This window comes from Ictidomys tridecemlineatus, chromosome 2, assembly GCF_052094955.1.
Source record: "Ictidomys tridecemlineatus isolate mIctTri1 chromosome 2, mIctTri1.hap1, whole genome shotgun sequence".
Lineage (NCBI taxonomy): Eukaryota > Metazoa > Chordata > Mammalia > Rodentia > Sciuridae > Ictidomys > Ictidomys tridecemlineatus.
In genome coordinates this window covers 174,643,086-174,662,863 of record NC_135478.1, presented here as the reverse complement: position 1 = coordinate 174,662,863, position 19,778 = coordinate 174,643,086, and the positions used below count along the sequence as shown (strand labels likewise).

The window sequence follows — 19,778 nt, the reverse complement described above, 5'->3', positions numbered from 1 at the left end:
CCTGTAACCACTTTATGCCTCTAGATTAATGGGAATCCCACGTCAGTGAAGGGTCCTCTTCCTCTGTCAGTTTTTCTGATGCTGGAGCGAGAGAATAGGTACTGCCTCCTCCAAGTGGAATAAGAGGAGCTTGTGCTGCCAATCAGCATGGTTGCCTAGCAACAGGAAGAGATGCTGATAACTGTCAAGGTGTGGGCACAATGTATTCTACTAGCTCCAGGGTGTTTGATGAACACGTTCATTACATGGACCCTCTGCGTAACATTTGGAAGCTGTGGTTTTTAAGGCTGGGGAGCTGAACTATTTTTTGGAAGCTGAATTTGGAAGAGGAAGGGGAGGGATATAGGATATAATCATCTGGCTACATAGATAAGTATTGAAAAACAGGATTTAGGTTTCTGGCTATGGCTTAAGCTTCAAGAATAATGGGCTCTTGGCAAAGGATAAAATATATCTCACGAAGACAAGAAATAATTTGGCAGGCATGCAGTTCTCATTGAATATGAGGGAGTGGGGGATAAATGCCAGATAATCTGGAAAAAAAAGATTTAATAGAGAACACCAGGTGTGAAGTAGAAAGAACTATAAAGGAAAAGATACACATGATGAATATGAAATTTTAATATGTCAATAATTTAGCTCCTAGTTATTATTGAGATTTGGAAGTGTCATGCAAGGTGGATCCCCTTGTGGTTGTCAACTGTCCTGAGAATATTTGAGACAAATTCCACAGTTTCATGTATGTGTTAGCAAATAGTCATTATTGGGAACACTTAAAGAACAAGAGGCAACAAAAATAGGAGGTTTTGCTGTTCCTCATCATCCCATGGAGAGGTGGGCAGGAACCAGAGTGCAGCAGAACTGTTAGTGTGCATCTGTGTTCCTGTGGAGGGAGCTTCCTGTCCCTGTGGTTCTCCTTCTACAGAGCAAAGGATGGGGGAAACAGTCTAGTCAGCAGGGGAGCAATCAGTCTGCTTGGGGCTAGGTAGTCAGAAACCAGAGTTGTTTGACTGGGGGTGTAGCTCAGTGGTAGAGTCTCTAGCCAGAATGTGGGAGGCCCTGGGTTTGATCCTGAGTAAAACACAAGGAAAGAAGGAAGGAGGAAAGAAAAGAAAACAGTTGTCTGGAAAGCCAACCCGCCCAACTTTCTGGAAACCTTGAGGTCCACTGACTGTTGCTGCTAGGAGAGGAAGCCCCTCAGTGTATGGGAAGTTGAACTTGGGTATACCTCTCCTGCTGCAAAGAGGAGGCTCTGTAACCTTCCAGACAACCCAGGCTTGTGGGCAATTCTGCTTGCTGCCCCACAGGTAAGATGGAATATAGGATAGAAAGTGTGTTTTGTTTAAAAAGAAGAGATATGGTTATAGATGCTTCAGTGCCCTCTCATATTCAGTCAGCTCATAAAGGGCATTTATTAATTTTTCAGGAAGTTTTGCAAGATAATTGTTCAACAATCATTATTAAAGATTAAATTATGCAAACTAATATTTAAATAAATCATATTAAGAACAAAGGAGGGCTGGGGTATAGGTCAATGGTAGAGCCATTACCTAGCATGAATGAGGTCCTGGGTTCCCAGCATTCTGAAAGAAAAAAAAATACCCACAAAAGTAATATATGCTCCAGACTTTCATCGTTTCCTTTTTTTGTTTTACTACATTTTCTATTGCTTATGCTTTCTGTATCTGTAAGGAGAAGATACTCTAGTGTGTTGCTTTTCTCCTGTTTCTAGTTCAGTGTCCAGGGAGTTAGCAATAGGAGCTGTTAAGATAAAGTGCCTCTTATGGTTTAGATATAAAGTGTCCCCCAAGAGCTGATGTGTGAGATAGTGCAAGAATGTTTGGAAGTGAAATGATTACATCCTCACTAATTGCATTAAGTGAGTGCAATAGGCAGGTAGGGTATGGCTGGAGGAGGTAGGTCACTGGGGGTATGCCTTTGGGGTTTATGTTTTGCCCATGGTGAGCAGAGCACTCTCTCTCCCTTTCTCTGCTTCCTGTTACAAATCCTGAGCTGCTTTCCTCTGCAACACCCTCTGCTGTGATTTTTTTCTACCTCTGGCTCAGAGCTATGGAGTGAACTGACCATGGACTGAACCTCTGAAACCACGATCCAAAATTAACTTTTCCTCTTCTATAATGTTTTTGTCAGGTCTCTTGGTCACAAAGAGACAAAGCTGACTAAAACAGCCACAAACTAAAGGCTTTTGCCCAGATAGGCAGCTGTTACACATTTGCCAGCACAATACTGCCGGTGTCCCTTCAACCTTGCCATTTCATTGTGCTCCAGCATGCGTTCACTGCCAGTATCCTCATCTCTGTGCCAGAGGACTTTTTCTGGAAGGTTATTTTGCTCCTGCCCATGCAGAAATTAACTCCCCCAAAGAGCAGCCCTCAGCAGAGAAAGGATGGGCATAAATCCACCAGCTCCCTTGATCCTCAAGTGGCATAATTTTGAGGCAAACGTTTTACACCTTTCCCCAAAATTTGCCCACTAGATGGAATTTAGCCAACTGCTATGGCATTTCATACTGTGCTGTTGAGCTCTCTCCCTTTCCTGTATCACTTCTTTTGCTCCTGTGCTGCTGCTCCCTCTACCTGGTCTATGAGGTCCAGCACTCTGGACAAAAAAAGACCCACAAAAGTAATATATGCTTTATAATAATATATAATAATACATACTCTCATACTTTGCTTTTTTTTATTTGTTTGTTTTACCACATTTTCTATTGCTTATACTTTCTGTATCTGTTAGGAAATACTCTATGGTAGATAATGGTGTGTTGCTTTTCTCCTGTTTCTAGTTTTGTGTCCAGTGAGTTAGCAGTAGGAGCTGGTAAGATAAAGTGCCTCTTATGGGTTAGATATAAAGTGTCCCCCAAGAGCTGTGCAAAAGAGAGAACAGTGCTGAATGGAAGGTAGAAGCATATTGGAGAACTTTGAGGTAAGGTTAAGGAAGGAGGCAGAAGTATACTGTCCTGTGAGAATCAACAGTAAGCCAGCCAACCAGCTGGCTGACATGGATAATAATTTTCTAATAGCTCTCTGAAAATTGGCAGGAAATCAAGGTGGAGCAATCATGAGGGACCTCAACTGTATTCACCTAATTCTGATTCAAATTTTACTAAAGGCAGAGAATATCTGCTTTAAAAACATTTGCTGAGGGTTGGGGTTGTGGCTCAGCGGTAGAGTGCTTGCCTAGCATGTGTAAGGCTCTGGGTTCAATCCTCAGCACCACATAAAAATAAAATAAAGGCTATTGTGTCCACTTGCACCTAAAAAACAAATATTAAAAAAAAATTGCTGATAACCTACCAGAGATTGTGCTCAGTGGCATGCACTGATGAACAAGACATTGTCACTGGTTCCAAGACACTGGTGGCCTAAAGGCAGACCAGATGATACACAAAATTTCAAGGTAGTTGTAGGAAACATCACAGAGGTGAGTGAGGTCATAGCTGTTGGGAAGAAGAATGAAGGTGTGAGTGGAGAAGGAGCTTTCTGGAAGAAGTGACATTTAGATGAGTCCTTGAGGAGTCAGAAGGACTTCAATGGGGAGAGATGGAGAGGAAGGAGTTCAGGGTGGAGACAATGGTGAGAACCGAGGGCTGAAACTAAGAAAACCACACCTTTGTACTCATGTGTTTGGACATAGGGAGGTGTGCAGAGGGTGGATCTGGAGGAAAGCCTGGGAAAGCAGGCTGTGAGGCTCGACTGGAGTTTTAGGGAATTCTTGGTACTTTGCTGAATATGATAAGTGCTTAGGATGTAGAGAAATTTTGTAATGGGTCTGATCTCCTGGCCAGGAGCTCCAAAAGAATTTTAAAATGCTCAAGAGGGAAAGAAGTCTCTGAACAGTCAACCCCAATTACATATTGTAACTTTTAATACTAAAGAATAAAAGGAGAGAGCCCTGATCTGCTTGGATTTTTTTTAAATTTTTTCTTTTTTCTTGGCAGTACTAGAGATTGAATCCAGAGGTGCTCTACTACTAAACTACATCCACAGACATTTTTATTTTTTATTTTGAGACAGGGTCTCATTATATTTCCTAGACTGACCTTGAGCTAGTGATCCTCAGTCTTTGACTGGCTAGGATTACAGGTGTGTGCCACACACCTAACCACATCAGCTTAGATTAGGGAAGGCATTTTAAGAGGGCAGAAAGAATAGATTTTTAAACATTTTTAATATTACAACCATGATGAAAATATCACATCGTACCCCACAAATATACACAATTATTTGATAATTAAACATGAATTTTTTCCTATTTTAAAAAGGATAGAGAGATATAGTCCAGAGGCAAAGCTTGAAGAATGCTTTTAGGAAGTCCAAGCCTACAATGAACTGAAGCACAGAAAAAAGCAATGGTGTGACAGGAAGGCTTTGTTGGTGCTGTGGGCTGAATTTTGTACCTCCCCAACCTCAGACATTGAAGTCCTAACCCTGGAATCTCAGAATGTGATTATCATTCAGGCCTGAGTTACAGTGCTACTAGATATGAGTTCAGTGTTTCCAGCAGTATCTATGCAGTAAGGTAGATTTCTCTAAAACAGAAGCCCACACAAAGCAAGGTTTTGTACTGATCAATTGATGAAAATGGAGGCTCACTGGAACCTAACCCTGTAAGTTCCTAGGAGCAAAAGTGTATTATTTTTTTAATCTATTAATCCAGAGTTAAAGGTGACTATAGTATCTAACTATTACAAATAATGGGAGTATATTTGTTTGAGGATGATAGGGGAAAATGAGCTATTCAAATTATTTTCACCTTCTTCATTAAGAAGTTTATTCCAAATGAGAAACGTGAAACGCTGGGACCTTAGGAGAAGTGTTGAAACTCAAGGTGGATAGTGCTATTACATAAACATTGGAAGGGAGCTCAGTTCTCCAGCCATGATGCTGAAAAATTTACACATAGTCATTGAGTGGAATTTCTCTGGTTCGTGGATAATAAAAGTATTGTGATAAAAATTCCAGGACCCACAGCTATTCAAGTTGATATGGGTTCATTAGTAAATTCTAAAGCTTTTGATGACCTAATAGACTTTAGGAAAGAGAAGGGTGATACCTGGCAGCCAGTGGGAATTCCCCACAACAAAATATGCAAACTTAACTTCATCCCCTTACCCCCGCAATATTTTTTTTTGTTTTGTTATCAAAACCATAATATAGGTGACATTGGCTAAATGTTCTTCAAAGGTATACCTGCCAAATTCAGGAAACATTTAGTTGCTTTTCTCTGTTATTAATTCACAGTCAGGTCATACAGTGGTTTCCTTTGCCAGGAACATCACTGACATTGCTCTTCAGTGGTCACCCCAAATCTTCAACCTTGGCTGCTCCTCCTCATTCTGGATTTGTTTCAATCCTCATCAGCTACAGGAAACTCACTGGCACATGTAAGGTCTCCTAAGAACAGGTGTCTCCTCCTCTTGTTAAACATCATTTGCACTATGAGGAAACTGCAGTATAATAAAAGGCAAAGTGGCCTTTTACTGTAGTGAAATTCTTAATGTAGTTGTAGTTCAATTCAATTATGACTTTTATTCCCATGGATGACCTTCATGGGACATTCTATTTCCCAGGAGCGCTCAATCTGGGACTTTTCATATCATTATGGTTGATCTACCCCAAGACCACCTACACAAAATTTCCCTGAGATTTATACAGAATTTATACAGAATTAAAATCTCAGGGCAGGGAGTGGTACTAGGAATAAGAATATTAACAATCTTCTCAAGTAATGAGAAATTTTAGTTATAAAAATAAAATTATCTTCAGGAGAATTTAGTTGGCTAATGTTTCCAACCAAATACTTATTATTTGACTAAAAAGTAATAGTTGTATTTTTCAGATTGACACTTATAGAATGAGTACATCTGTGTTAACTAGAGATTTTAACTAATATTTTGTATTGTGTTTAGAACTATATCTTAAGTAAGCATTTCTGTATACAAATAGTTGCAAGGGAGCTATATGTGTGTAGAGATGTATCTGCAAGCTAGTTTGCCTCTCATCCAACACAAGTTTGCTAAGCCAAGTCTTCAACTTAAGAGTTTAGGTTAATTTTCTTTTAAAAAAATCAACAAATCAAAGACAAATATCAAAATCAAATATGTGCTAAGGCTAGATTAAGATTTGCATAGAAATCCTGCACCAGAAAAGGACTGCCACAGCTGCAAAGCATCCTTGGTCCTTTGCAAAATCCTTTCATTTAAACAGTCTTTAGATAACCAATCACTGCACTTTTTCCTTTCCTCCTAGGCCTCCAGACATTTCCTGATGATTAGTCACACCTGGAGTTTTTCTTTATCCTTATCCTTGGAAAAACAGTCTTATGGCTGTATTGAAAATGCAAATTTATTTAACTGCAAGAGATTTCGTTATTTTAAGAAGGAGATAGCAAGACTCATTGTACTAAGTGCCATGTTGTAAAATATAAAGTGCAGCATTGTCCATTTTACCCCATAGGAGAAATATTTTATATAATTACAAATTAATGTTACACAAATTTGTGCATTTATTCTTTCTTTTGTAACTTTCCAAATAACTCTCAGAAGCCATCTGTGAAAGTAAATGTTATCTAAATTCTTATTTAATGATTATTCTAATCTAAAAATTTTGGAAAAGCATTCACTTGTCACATATTAAAAGGGTAATTGTGCTGGTACCTGAAAATTTCTCTGTTGTGTCATTTACTTAACATTATTCTGTGAATTTCAGTGTTAGCAATAGCAATTTTAGATTTTATGAATTTCATTTTGAAACATGGGATAAGGATTTTACTACAAAAGGACAAGAACAATTACTCAAATGTTATTTTTGTAAGCAGATAGTTCACCATTATATCCCCAGTATCAGGAGTAGCACTTTATCCAGGTGCAGTGGTGCATGCATGTAATCCCAGTGGCTCAGGAGGCTGAGACAGGAGGATTGCAAGTTCAAAGCCAGCCTTAGCAATAGCAAGGTACAAAGCAACTTAGTGAGATCCTATCTCTAAATAAAATACAAAAAAGGTCTGGAGATTGGCTTAGTGGTGGAGTGCCCCTGAGTTCAATCCCAAGTACCCTTCCACTAAAAAAGAGTAGCATCCAAAAATATTTTTTAAATAAATGAATGAGCTCAACACACACACACACACACACACACACACACACACACACACACATACACACATACCCATGCATGCATGTACACATGGTTTGATCATGAAATAAATGAGAAATTTTTATTTGTCTTATATAAATCATTTATTGTTTAGGATTTTATAGTTAGTTCAATCTTATATACACCATAAATTTAATATACTTAGTGTTTGAGTGAATTCTTTGATTTTAGGAAAACTGCTAATAATTAGCTAATATTTGCTAATAATTAACTTTTAATATATTGAAATGAACATATAGAAGTACCCATAGAGAATACTATAGAAAACCCCTATTAAAGTATTTAATGTTTTTATAAATACATTCAGTTTAGCTCTATTAGGAATTCATCAGTTATTAATTATTAATATTGCTTAGTCATTTTATGAACATAACAGAGGTACATGACATAAACATGAATATTAGTATTATCACCCTTGGCATGTTCTTGAGCAAACACACAGTTCTTGCACATATGAAAATGCTTTAAATATTTCTTATGGCAGAAATCCATATGTTGAACTAGAATCAAAGCATATGTTTATGTTTTCAACAAATTGGCACTATGAGGAGAGGCTATGTAATTTGTAAAATGAGTTCAAATTTTCTTTAGTTATCTTCAATCAAAACCTATTTTTGGAGGGATGGGAGAGACACTTCATGTTAAAAAGGAAAAAAAAATCAAGAAAATGTATTAGAAACAAAACAATTACAAGCCTTTTTGACTATGTAAAAGCTTTAAACATCTGATTATCTTGGGGAAAATCACATATATTTATTCCTAGGCATCTGTACATTTTATTGTAACATATTTACCTGCATATGTGCTTGTAAGAATTTCTAGGCTTATGTTTTTTCGGCCTAGGAAATCTTAATTACCATCCATGCCTCAAAAGAAAAACAGCTTTAGAACTTTGGGTGGAAGGTTGGGGGTAATAAATCTCCCAAAATGATTTATTTTAAGGATAATCTTTACTAAAATTATACAAAGTTATGAGGAGTTATAGACAAAATAATCTTTCTTTTAAAAAGGAAAGAACAAAGGGATAAAAATTGCTGAAAACCTGAATACCACATTCCTATTCACATCACTTTAATAATTTATTGAGTGCAGGGCCAACAATATGAAATTTTCATGTATGAGTATCATCCAGCCTCATATAAGAGTAACATGAAAAATAAGGTCAGAGACAAATCACAAATACCAGTAACTCTTGGTTGTAGTTCTCTAAATTATAATAATAAAATGTCACTTATAAAAATATTTTTGGTTCTAGACACAATTTTATCATTGATCTTAGAAAATTTCTTTAAAAATTTATAATAAGTTATAAAAGCCAAAGGCAGATGATAAAAATAAAATCATTTCTGCTCTAAGGGCTAGAATAGGGTACAGCATTATAAAATTATATATTTTTTATATTTGAGACTTCTAGTTAAGGAATTTGTGTTTAGGATAAACTTGACCATCTCCATGAGATTTAAAAAATATTGCTTGGGACCTATCCTAGGTGCCTTATTCTGACACAGCTCTCCAAGCTAGGGATGGGATTTTACCTGAGGTCTTATCCAAAGTTAATGTTTTAAAAAATATTGAATGTATGAGTGAATGAGTGTGTGTGTATGTGTGTGTGTGTGTGAGAGAGAGAGAGACAGAAAGATAGACACCTGGGATATAGAGAAAAAGGCAATGTTTGAGGGATGGAGAAACAGAAAGATTTTAATTCACCAAATGCTATCATTTAAACTTGCTTCCAAAGGGTGTAATTTTAAAATAATACATTCACAGACACATTTGACTTTATCTGTTTTATCTCCTAAGAAGAACTTAAAGGAGGGAAAAATCTCAGTGGATCTCCTTTTATTACTGGTGGTGCCGCACGGCAGATGAGACGAGAGACGATGTGTGGTTCATCTGAATCTCTGAATCTGTAATAAATATATCATAATAAGTTTCCACAGAGATGCCAGGTTTGTTTTCCAGCCAGCAAAGAGCACTTTTCAGAACCAGGAAAGCATTTCACTCTGTCATTAAATTTTTCTGTTGATGGGTCTTATGCACCTGCCACAGTTCCTAGATCATGCTGAGGTTTCCCCCGTCCTTTCGGGTGGAGACAGAGGTGGAGGGTGTTTGTCAGGGCATTCTCCCTCTTCTTGCAAAGGTGGCTGACCCTGGGTTCCTTGACCTTATTATTTTGATCTTCAGATAATTCTCCATCATACTGCAGGTAGTCCTCTTCAGAGGCCATTCCTTCTTCCTTTGTCCCCCAAGGAACAGTATAGGTCTGTATGAAATGAAAAAGAGGAGTAATAATAATGATAATAAATGGCTGTAATAATAATTGGTGTATCAGGCATCAGGGTAAGTGTTTTCTGTAGAGCAACCCGCTGCGTACACTCCTACGTCTCTACCCCCATGAGTCTGAAGCTTGGAAGCTCCACTGCACCACTGCCTTCCAAGGAAGGTCAAGTCCCTACCTTCCTCTTGGGCACATCAGGAAACAGGCTGCTGTATTTAATGCAATATATCCAGAATGGAAAGCACCATTCCATTTCCATTTCTTAGAGCCACCTTTTACTTACCAGTTAAGGCATGTTACTGAACTCACCTTCCCACTCCCTTTGTTTCAGCTTTCTCATGAGTTAAAGGGAATGATAATAGTACTTGTCTCAAGGGGATATTGAAAAGATTAAATAATACCTAAAAAAGGCTTAGAAGAATATCTGACACATAGTGCTCATATATTATTTAGCTATTATTATTATTAAGGAAGCATCTATTATATCTGAAGGTAAAGAATCCTTAGAGATGGTCTAAGTGAGCCATCTATTAAAAACTTAGGGAAGGAGGAGAGGATGGGTGTGGTACACTTAGCAGAGTTTCTCCAGAGATGGATCCACAGGAGACTAAGCTAGGTGGGCTGCCAGATCCTTCCTCATCCTGCCCCCTCCAATTCATTGTTGGAAGAAACAGGAAAGTTAGGAGTGATCTCTTCCCATTCCTCACAGAAGGCTGACCAGAGCCCATTTGTTCCTAATCTAATTATTTAAAATCCTTGTGTTCAGTTCACTCCTATGAATTCATGTCCTTTCTCAGTGAATCTTGATCTTCAGTTAATTTTTTTTTTACATACTTACTGTAATTATTTCTTTTTTCTTTCCTGTTCTTGCTTGGGAATGTTATTATTGAAATACCTGAATATTTTAAAACTGCATAAAACCACGTAAAATGAAATTAATACATGTAATGAGAAGTAGAAGAGAGGTTACATTCTTAGGCTTTGAAAGGAAGAAGTTATAATATAATTTTTGGTGGTCTCTGGAACCCAGACCTAGTGGCACTTTAACTAAAGGAGAATCAGTAATTGAACACACGGTGTTGATGATTTTGCAGCAAATAAACTCAGTTTATTTCATTTTCAGAGAAATATGTGTATTCCTTGGGCTATTTTATCTGTTCTATATTCAAAAGGCAAACAAGCTTCTGTTCATAAGGCAAAATGTGATGATTTTTTTAAAGATAGTGACAATATTAGATTTTGCTTGTGCTTTTCATCTTCAAAATATATAAAATTATGAGATGAGAACTCTTCACAATCAGTGCATCTTCACTAATACTTAAATACTAATTTTAACAATTTTGCAACCTGCTGATTTCTGATGTTTGTCATCTTTAAAAAAAGATGGAAACACAATTTAAAATATTATATGTTTCCTTTTGGCACAAATAGTCTTTTGTATAAAGTAATGGTGGAATATGTTTGAAGTGATCAAAATTTAATGGGCCATAGAGCATTTGTAGTCCAGAAGCCGTAGGACGAAATGCAAATGGCATTAAATGTTGAAATTTATTTTCTTCCAGACTTTCATCTTCAGTGCTTTTCTGCAAAAATAGTATTAGGGTCTTGTTGAGAACATTTAATAGAAGCTATAATAGATAATAACTGACTCGGTAATTAGTCATTTCAAGACAGTGGTACTCTCTGAGCCGCTGATAAGAATTGAATTATGTTGCTACATCATGTTTTCATTCTGCTGTCACAACTGGGCAATCCATATTCATAGCTTCCCGGTGCTAAGCTCATTCCCAATTTAACACAGATGTGGAAGAGATACGTATAACCTCCTCAGCCTTTTGATGCCTTCTTATTTTTTATTTGAGGGAATGGCATAGAAACTTTAGAGTGAGGATAATGTTATTAGGTATCTTAGTGACACAAATTATCAGAAGATTAATTTGGTACATATATAAAATATGTATTTATAGTCACACAACAATGTATATAGGTGCCAAAGAAGCACTGCTTTGTAATCATAAAATTCAATCAAAATTTTCTCAAACATTTCTCACTTTTGAAGGCTACAATAAAATAAAATATTGCAGTATTTTTCATTTTTTAAAATTTTCATGGAAACCCTCATTTTCATATATCTCTATATGAGTAATATTGGTACTTTTTTTCCCTGTATAAGTTTAGATTTCACCATTTTCGTTCGTTTCATGATATCATTTTGTTTTATTCTTATACAGTATTTTGTGTTGTAACAAAGTTTTCTGTATGGTTGAATCCAACACATACTGATCGAGCTCCTCTGCTGAACTGCTCCATAATTTCTGAGAGCTCTGGGATTCCTGGGAAGAGAGGAGGCAGCTTCCTTGGAAGTCAGAACAGACTTCATGAGGGAGATGGCATCTGAACCTACACCTGAAAAATGGGTGGGATTTTAACAAAAGATTACCTCAAGTAAATTGGAGGAAAGACTGTCCTCTGAAAAAGGGCAAGGAAGTGCAGAACATGTTCCGGTGTCACTGGATCAAAGGGTATTTTCCACTCCAATAGGGATATTTGATGGAAGCTGTTGGTTATAGTGATGATCTGAAGGTCTTTGAAACTACAGTGAAGACTTAGGGTTTTACTCTGTGAATGATAGAGAGCTAGAGATGTTTGTTTGAAAAAAGAATGATATGATCTGATGGGACATATCACTTTCTGATTATAGGTAAAAATATACATGTTTTATTACCACCCCCCCCCAAAAAAAATAGATACTGGCAAGTTTAAAATCCTATTTGCAATCTGTAATTTTGATTACAAAATAGCTAGTTCTATTTACAATATTCTAATGCAAGTCTATGATAAAATGCAAATCTATTAAAGATATAAAAATTGACTCCAAGGGAGGAAAAGTCCCCTCGGGAAGAATTTTACAAATTATACTATGAAACTTTCATCGTGGTGTTATCTTTTAATTTGCACAAAATATCTAGAATGGATAGGATGTCAGAGTTTATAAATATAAACATTTTGTCAAAGAGAAGCCTCTATAGCTCTAAATATTTTTTTTTTTTTTTTTGCTTTCCTGACTAATAATACTGAAATTACAGCTTTAACACTCTTCTTGGCTCAGAGAAGGCATTCAGTTATCTCTATTCATATGTATTAGCTTTTTGTTATTGTAATGAAATACCCAAGGCAGATGACTTTATAAAGAAAAGAGATTTATTTAGCTCACGTTTTTGGAGTTTCCAAGGTAGGTAGGTCTCCAAGGCATCACCTAAGTTCTAGTGGATGACCTTCTTGCTGGCAGAGTTCTGAGGCAGCACATGGCATCACATGGCAAGAGGCAGGGACTGGGTGTGTCTATGGATGTGTGTCTGGTCTCTGTCTCTCTTCTTATAAAGCCTCAGAGATTTGATCAGGGCCTCCACCCTAATGACTTGATCTAAATATAATCACTTTCAAAAGCCGTACTTCAAACACTATGGTCTGATTCAGTTTCTACCTTCTTAATACCACTAACATATAACTTTGAGTATTAGATACTAGCATGAGTTTTGGGGAACAAAACATTCAACCATAGCAATATGTCTTGCTTATTAGTTCATGAAGTCTGGATGTCTCGTCCTAGTACATTTTATTAAGTTAGTTTGCTCATCCTGGATGCATTTATAATTAAAATTCTTTTTCTCCAACTTTTTAATATGAATTTTTTTTTTAAATGAAGGTTTTCCAAAGTAAGAGAAAATCTATTCTCCAAAAACTGAGAGGTTGATAAGGAATTATCAACTCCAAGACATGCTGATAAAATTATTGGGAAAAAACTAAAAAAAAAAATGTTAAAAGACTAGCACAACAAATACCCAACACGTAGGCTCAACAATTGTTTATGTTAATAATCTTTAAAGTGAATTCATACATAGTTAAGACTTGTTGCCATCTTAATGTGGGTTAGACCATTTGTTTGACAATCTTGGCATGAAGGTTTTGCTTATTAACTGGTATTAGATATTAGTTAGACATATGTAAACTATAGTTGTTTGTCTTAAAGGTGGTTCAGGTATAAAAATTTTATGTGATTTTTTCCCTATCCTAGTGCACCCAAATTTATTTCTTAACTATAACTTCTACTTATAGAAAGATATTTCATATATGAATATTTTAATTGGGGGGGTGAGGGTGGTACAGGGGATTGAACTCAGGGGCACTCAACCACCAAGCCACATCCCCAGCCCTATTTTGTATTTTATTTAGAGACAGGGTCTCACCAAGTTGCTTAGCACCTCGCTTTGGCTGAGGTTGGCTTTGAACATGCGATCCTCTTGCCTCTACCTCCCAAGCCACTGGGATTACAGGCATACGCCACTGCGCCTGGCTAATTTTATTTTATATTGATTTTTCGTACTAGAGATGGAACCCAGGGACATTTTAGCACTGAGCTACCTCCCCAGTCCTTTTTATTTTTATTTTGAGTCTGGATCTCGCTAAATTGCTGAGGCTGGCCTTGAGCTCTTGATGCTTCTGCCTCAGCCTTTCAAGTGGCTGGGATTACAGGCAGGCTCCACCATACCTGGCCTCATACATAAATATTTTTAAAGGAAACCTTTTAATATAACAATGCCTTTGAAACGTTTTAAACTATACAGTTTATAACGATAACATTCTGAATCAGAGTATCAGAAAAATTACAAAAAGTATCTCTAGTGGGAATTAGGACTTTGTATTTTACATTTTGCAAATGGTTATCTATATCTACACAAACATACACAAGCATAATCCTGATTCATTTATACTTTGTTTATATAAAATAGTAGACAATGGTTCTATCTTCAGTTAATCAGCTCCATCAATAGGCCAACTATTATTGATACTATGAAAGTTGTAAAGTTTCCCTTTAGTTTATATATGCATTGAAATAATTTTTCATTTACAAATATGAGCTTCAATTTCTTTTTTCCATCGTGGACCATACTGGTATTGTGTATGGTAAACATCTCCTTTCATTTGTCAGAAATCACTGTTTGGGCTTTCAAGATTCTTTCCGTTGTTTAAGTGGCAGCAGGTTGATGTGCTAAGGCTTGAGCTTAAATAGTACTTGGAGGAAGGGTGATCCCAAAAAAACCAGAGGGAGGAAAGTCAGGTCAGGGCACAGGAAGGGAAGAGCCAGTGCCACTTTATGGAAGGGAATCAGAGGATAAGGTCAGGGGAGGCCTCCAGTGAGCTCTGAAACTTGGAAAGGCTGATGAAGCAGAATTATGCAGACGACAACAGCTTTGGAGACTGGCCAGAGCAGCCCCCTTGCCTGAGACAATTGTTTCTTTCTGTGCTTCTAACTTCTTCTTTTTAAGAAATGCTGGCAGATTAAGCAGGGGCTACAAGTAGAGACTAGAGGAAGGACTTGAGTGAAAGGGAAAGGAGCCGGGAGAAGGGTGCTCCTGATAGTTGAGTGTTGGTGGTGCCTTGCACTGCTCCTGTGTTCACTGCTGGAGCTGTGTGTGACAACATGCCAGCTGCAGACAGTCTGAAATTTCCTACACCTTCACAGGGAATCCACCATGGTCTAATTTTTTAAAAATACAGAAACTGGATCCATTGTCTTCTTGGGTAAAAGGGAGCTTAGTGATCAGAAAGGTATGTCTTAAATCCCGCAAGAGTCGGGCTGCATTTCCTCTTTCTTAAAAACAGAGAGCAGTTCACATATGGATTATTCATTACATCTGTTTGGAGGAGGAAAAGGAATGCTTGTTTGATGCTGTCAATAGAGTAGCATTTTTCCAAAGGCAAATACATTTTACTCTAAAAAAAACTACTTTAAAATCCCAACCCAAGCAAACAGAAATAGGTTATAATCAATTTGTTTCCAACAAGGGAACTTTTTCTTTGGGTGATTAATGTAAGCATTCAGCATGTGATAGCTAAGGTATGGTGTCCTTAAGTCAGCCTGCCTTTTCTACAGATTTCTTTGGTTGGCCTTTTAGTCAGCTTCTCTCTGCATTGATCTGCCATGCACTCTGGAAAATATTTCACATATTTAAATATCCAACTTTTCTCTGTCTCCCTTTTCCCCTTTGGCTTCCCCTGACACATAAAAGTCTAGGATTTACAACATACTTCTCTGGAAACAAGTGGAAGATAAGACAGCCTCACCCTACTTCTATGTGAATGAGTTATTTGTTGGTAATTTAACTAAACATTTATCAAGCACTTAAAAGTATCATGAACTGTTCTAGACACTTAAGATATATCCTCAAACAAAACATTCAAGATTCAGCTGTGATGGAGGTTATAATCGACAGAATGAGACTGAGAATAAATATAATAACCAAAAAAATATTATACATAGCTATCTCAGTACCATCTGTTAGGTGGTAATAACATGACTTAATAGTACTGAAGAAGAGAAAAGTAGAGTCAAGTGAGGGGGACTGGGAATGTGGGGGAAGGTGGACAGGGGCCTATCTGAGGTTTAAATAGTGTCGTTAAGATGGCCTTCTCTGAGAGGGTGATGCTCAAGCTGAGGCTTAAGGGAGATGAGTGAAGTGGCCCTTTAACATTGGGAAGAAGAGAGTCTGATGGCTCATGCAAAGGCCTGATGTATCTGAGCCGGCAGGCCAGTGCAGCTAGAGTAATGTAAGACTAAAGAGCAAAGATGAGAACAGAGAGGGCATGGAGACAGATTATGTATGGTTTTGTAGGCCATTGTAAAAAGACTTTGAGTCAGGCATGGTGGTGCACTCCAGGAATCCCAGCCACACTCAGTAATCTGAAGCAGGAGAATCGTGAGTTTGAGGCCAGCAATTTAGCAAGACCCTGTCTCAAAAATTAAAAAGGACTAGGGATAGAGCACAGTAGTAAAATGACCATGGGTTTAATTCCCAGTACAAAAAAATTAAAAAATAAAAAGACTTTGAGCAAAATATGAAGCCATTGGAAAGTTCTAAGGAGAAGAGTGACATCAATCAGAAGGTTGGTTTGTTTATTTGTTTATCTATTTATTTATATATATTGGGGATTGAACCCAGGAGCCCAATGACACTTTACCACCGAGCTACGTCCCCAGTCCTTTTTTAAAAATTTGAGACAGGGTCTCACTATATTGCTTAGGCTTCACTAATTTGCTGAGTCTGGACTTGAATTTGAGGCCCTCCTGCTTGATTCTCCTACCTCAGCCTCCTGAGCCTCTGAGATTACAGGCATGTGTCATGGTGCCCACCCAGATGTATATTTTAAAATAATAGTTCTGACTCACAGTGAAAATGGACTATAGAGAAGTGAGGGTGGAACTAGGAAGGGCAGGTTGACATCTAATGAAATAATTCATGGGAGAGATGATGGTACTTAGTGTGACAAGTGACCTGATTCTGGATATAATCTGAAGGCAGAGCCATAGGATTGACTTGTGGAGTTGTGGGAGGAAGGTGATTGCAAATTTCACCCAGAAGTTTTTGGCCTGAATAACAGGAAAGGTGATGTTGCTATCACCTGAATTGGGAAGAGCTGCAGGAGATGCAGCTCTGTGGGTGTGGGGGGTTGGGGAGGAGTCCGTGTTAAAGTGTTGATGATGTTGAAGTTGAGGTGTCTCTTGGACATCCAAGTCGGGGTGATGAACATCAGCTTCCTGTGCATCTGGAATTGGAAAAGAAGCCTAAACTGAACATGGAAATTTGGGAGTGGTCAGCTTATGGGTGGTATTTAAAGCCCAGGGATTCTAGAGACATAAGTGTTTTTCTCAGTAATTCCATTTTTATTCTAAGACACTCAATGTTTAAAAATGACTTCTCACATATTTAAGTATACCTAGCAGTACTAGCAAAATAACATTCACACTGGAAATAAATTCAGTCCTCTTACCCTGAGCTGTCTTCACTAGCCCTTGCTGCTTTGGCATCTGAGCATCTGTGTAAAGGAAAGAACTGATCTGAAACTGGACAGGCATTTTGATGTGTAGAGGAGTTAAAAGCAGAGCATACTCATCCTCTAGGGCAGGAGAGGCACTGGGTAGAGGTGAGAGGGATGCCTGGCATGTAGTTCACAGCTTGATGGGCATCTAAGGGGCTCTGCTGGCCTTGGCACCTCAGTACTGAAATGAGCCATGGTCTGTCTGGGCAGTTTCCTAGATGCACATCTCTAGAGGCTGAAAACATCACCAGGTATGGACAAGCTATCTGTTACTTGAACTAATCCATCACCATGATAGACATGGAAGGGCTTCTCTTTTGCTGAGAGAAGGGCTTCTCTTTTGGACAGGTATACCCCTTTGGGGCCAGAAATGAATCTCTTAGGGAAGCAGAGGAAATACTGAGAGTTGCCACCCATCATGCTTCTCATACTCAGCCCTTCTCTAAGAGTCTTGAGCCTCTGCTCTGAGGACATTCTTAAAGAATATCTGTTAGGAGGGAGAGCAAATTCCCAACAAGCTGGGGTTCCTCACTTGTCTTGGGCCCACTGAGATCACAGGTCAGCCCAGGTGGGAAACATGGTCAGAAATGAAGTAGTGGGTTGGGAGGGCACATAAGAATCTTAGCAGGCAGCAGGACTTGGACATGGATAATCCATTGACTGGATATGCCTAGGCCTCTGGTGAGGCAGATGCCAGGTTATGTGTTCAAAACTCTCTTTCTCATGAAGGGAAGAGCCAGTCAGGGCTTCAGGGTCTGAGAGGGGGCAAGGAAAGGGAACTGAGTTTTATTGATGCTTGATAATATGTTCAGATTATAGATAGGTTGGTAGAGAGGTGTACAGCAGCTATATTTGCTTTTAATTCTCAGAATAAACTTGATGGTACTATCATTCCCTTTTATAAATGAAGAATCTAAGAAACCCCAGTCACATGCTGATCAGAGGGAAAGACTGGTAGAACAAAATTCAGATTTGCCTCTCATCCAAACCTGTCACCTCACACTTTGTGGAATCTTAGCTATGGAAACCAGAGCAGAAGCATTAAGGACCAGAGAGGAATCCACAGGCTGGTGCTTGTGCATCGGCCCAGCTGCTGCTTCCCTGGATTAGAGTGTTGTGGAGTGAGGAAGTGGCTGCACATGACTCCACCGTGGGACACTGCAGGGTGGGTGTGATTCACTGTGAAGGATGGCCAGAGGCACAGCATCAAAGTCTGGTCAGTAAGGTCATCTTAACAGGAAGTCACTTAATTCCAAACCCCACAGTGGGGAGGGCCAGAAGCAATTAAAGGATTTTCTAGTCTAAGTCAAGATTAACTCCATGACTCCAAGGAGAGAGGCATCAGTTAAACCAACTGTGGGAATCTGGGTGAGCCAAATGGAGTCTAGTGGACTGATGTTTAGGATATTATTCTACAGACGAGGGAATCTAGACCAAGGAGAGGAAGTGGGTGGACCAAGAATATCCGACCAACAGAGGCCCAGCACCCAGACCTCATCCTTACCTGCCTTTGGGTTTTGTCCACCATGCCCAATTATCTCCCAGTGGCCTTTGGTCCTTTATAATAACAGTGACATCAACTCTTGAGGCTTTCACTTTCCTATTGTAAAACTACTTTTCATGCATATGAATGATTTGAGAAGAGAGCTAGGAAGTAAAGGTTTGATCACGGCTACTTGGCTACTTGATCTGAGAGGAACAGATAAAAAAATAGGAGAGAACCTAAGTAAACAGCATTAAAATGTTTAGATGATATCAGATGGTTCTGGGCAGGTTCTTGATTGTTCTGTGCCATAAATTCCTTATTTGTATGCTGAGAATAATGGCAACACTCCCTTTACAGAAGTGCTTTGGTGGTTAAATGAGATAATATGTGAAACCGACTTAACTCAGAGCCCAACTGAGTGATTCATGTGCTAGCATTCAAAAACATTAGCTTCTGTTTCTTACTAGAGAAAGGAAAGGTGATGGATTCCAATATTCAGTGCCATTTGCAGGAGGTGGGTAGCATAGCAGGCTGTTATACTGATAGATGTTCCTTGCTTTATGCTTTATGATATGCATGTTTCAGACTGTTCAGCTCTACTCACTGCTGGATGCCCTGCAGTTTAATTTAAACATTCCCATCAAAGGTAATGCCACTCTGGCCATTTTCCTATTGCCACCAAGCATGATAGCCAGGTTCTGAAATCTACAATATAATGCCATTACCTTCTCCCCACTTCCTCCTATAAATGGTATCATTTTGATCTTATCAAATCCGTGCAAGAGAAAATGTTATGTCAAGCAGGAAATTATGATCAGATTTTAGGATAGTGAGCAAGACAAAATTTTAGGAAGCCAAACCTGAGTAGCATACAGATAGATTTAATTTGACCCTTTTCTTCCTAGGAAATCCTGATCTTTTGGTTATGAAACCATTTGGACCCTCCTGTCGACTTTGTTCTGTA

General features: G+C 38.3%; 1 protein-coding gene across 2 annotated transcripts in view; it reads left to right on the top strand.

The window, feature by feature from the left end:
* Positions 1–19,778, top strand: part of Reln (reelin) — a 453,190-nt gene that overhangs the window by 48,622 nt on the left and 384,790 nt on the right. The gene's annotated exons all lie outside the window — the stretch shown is intronic.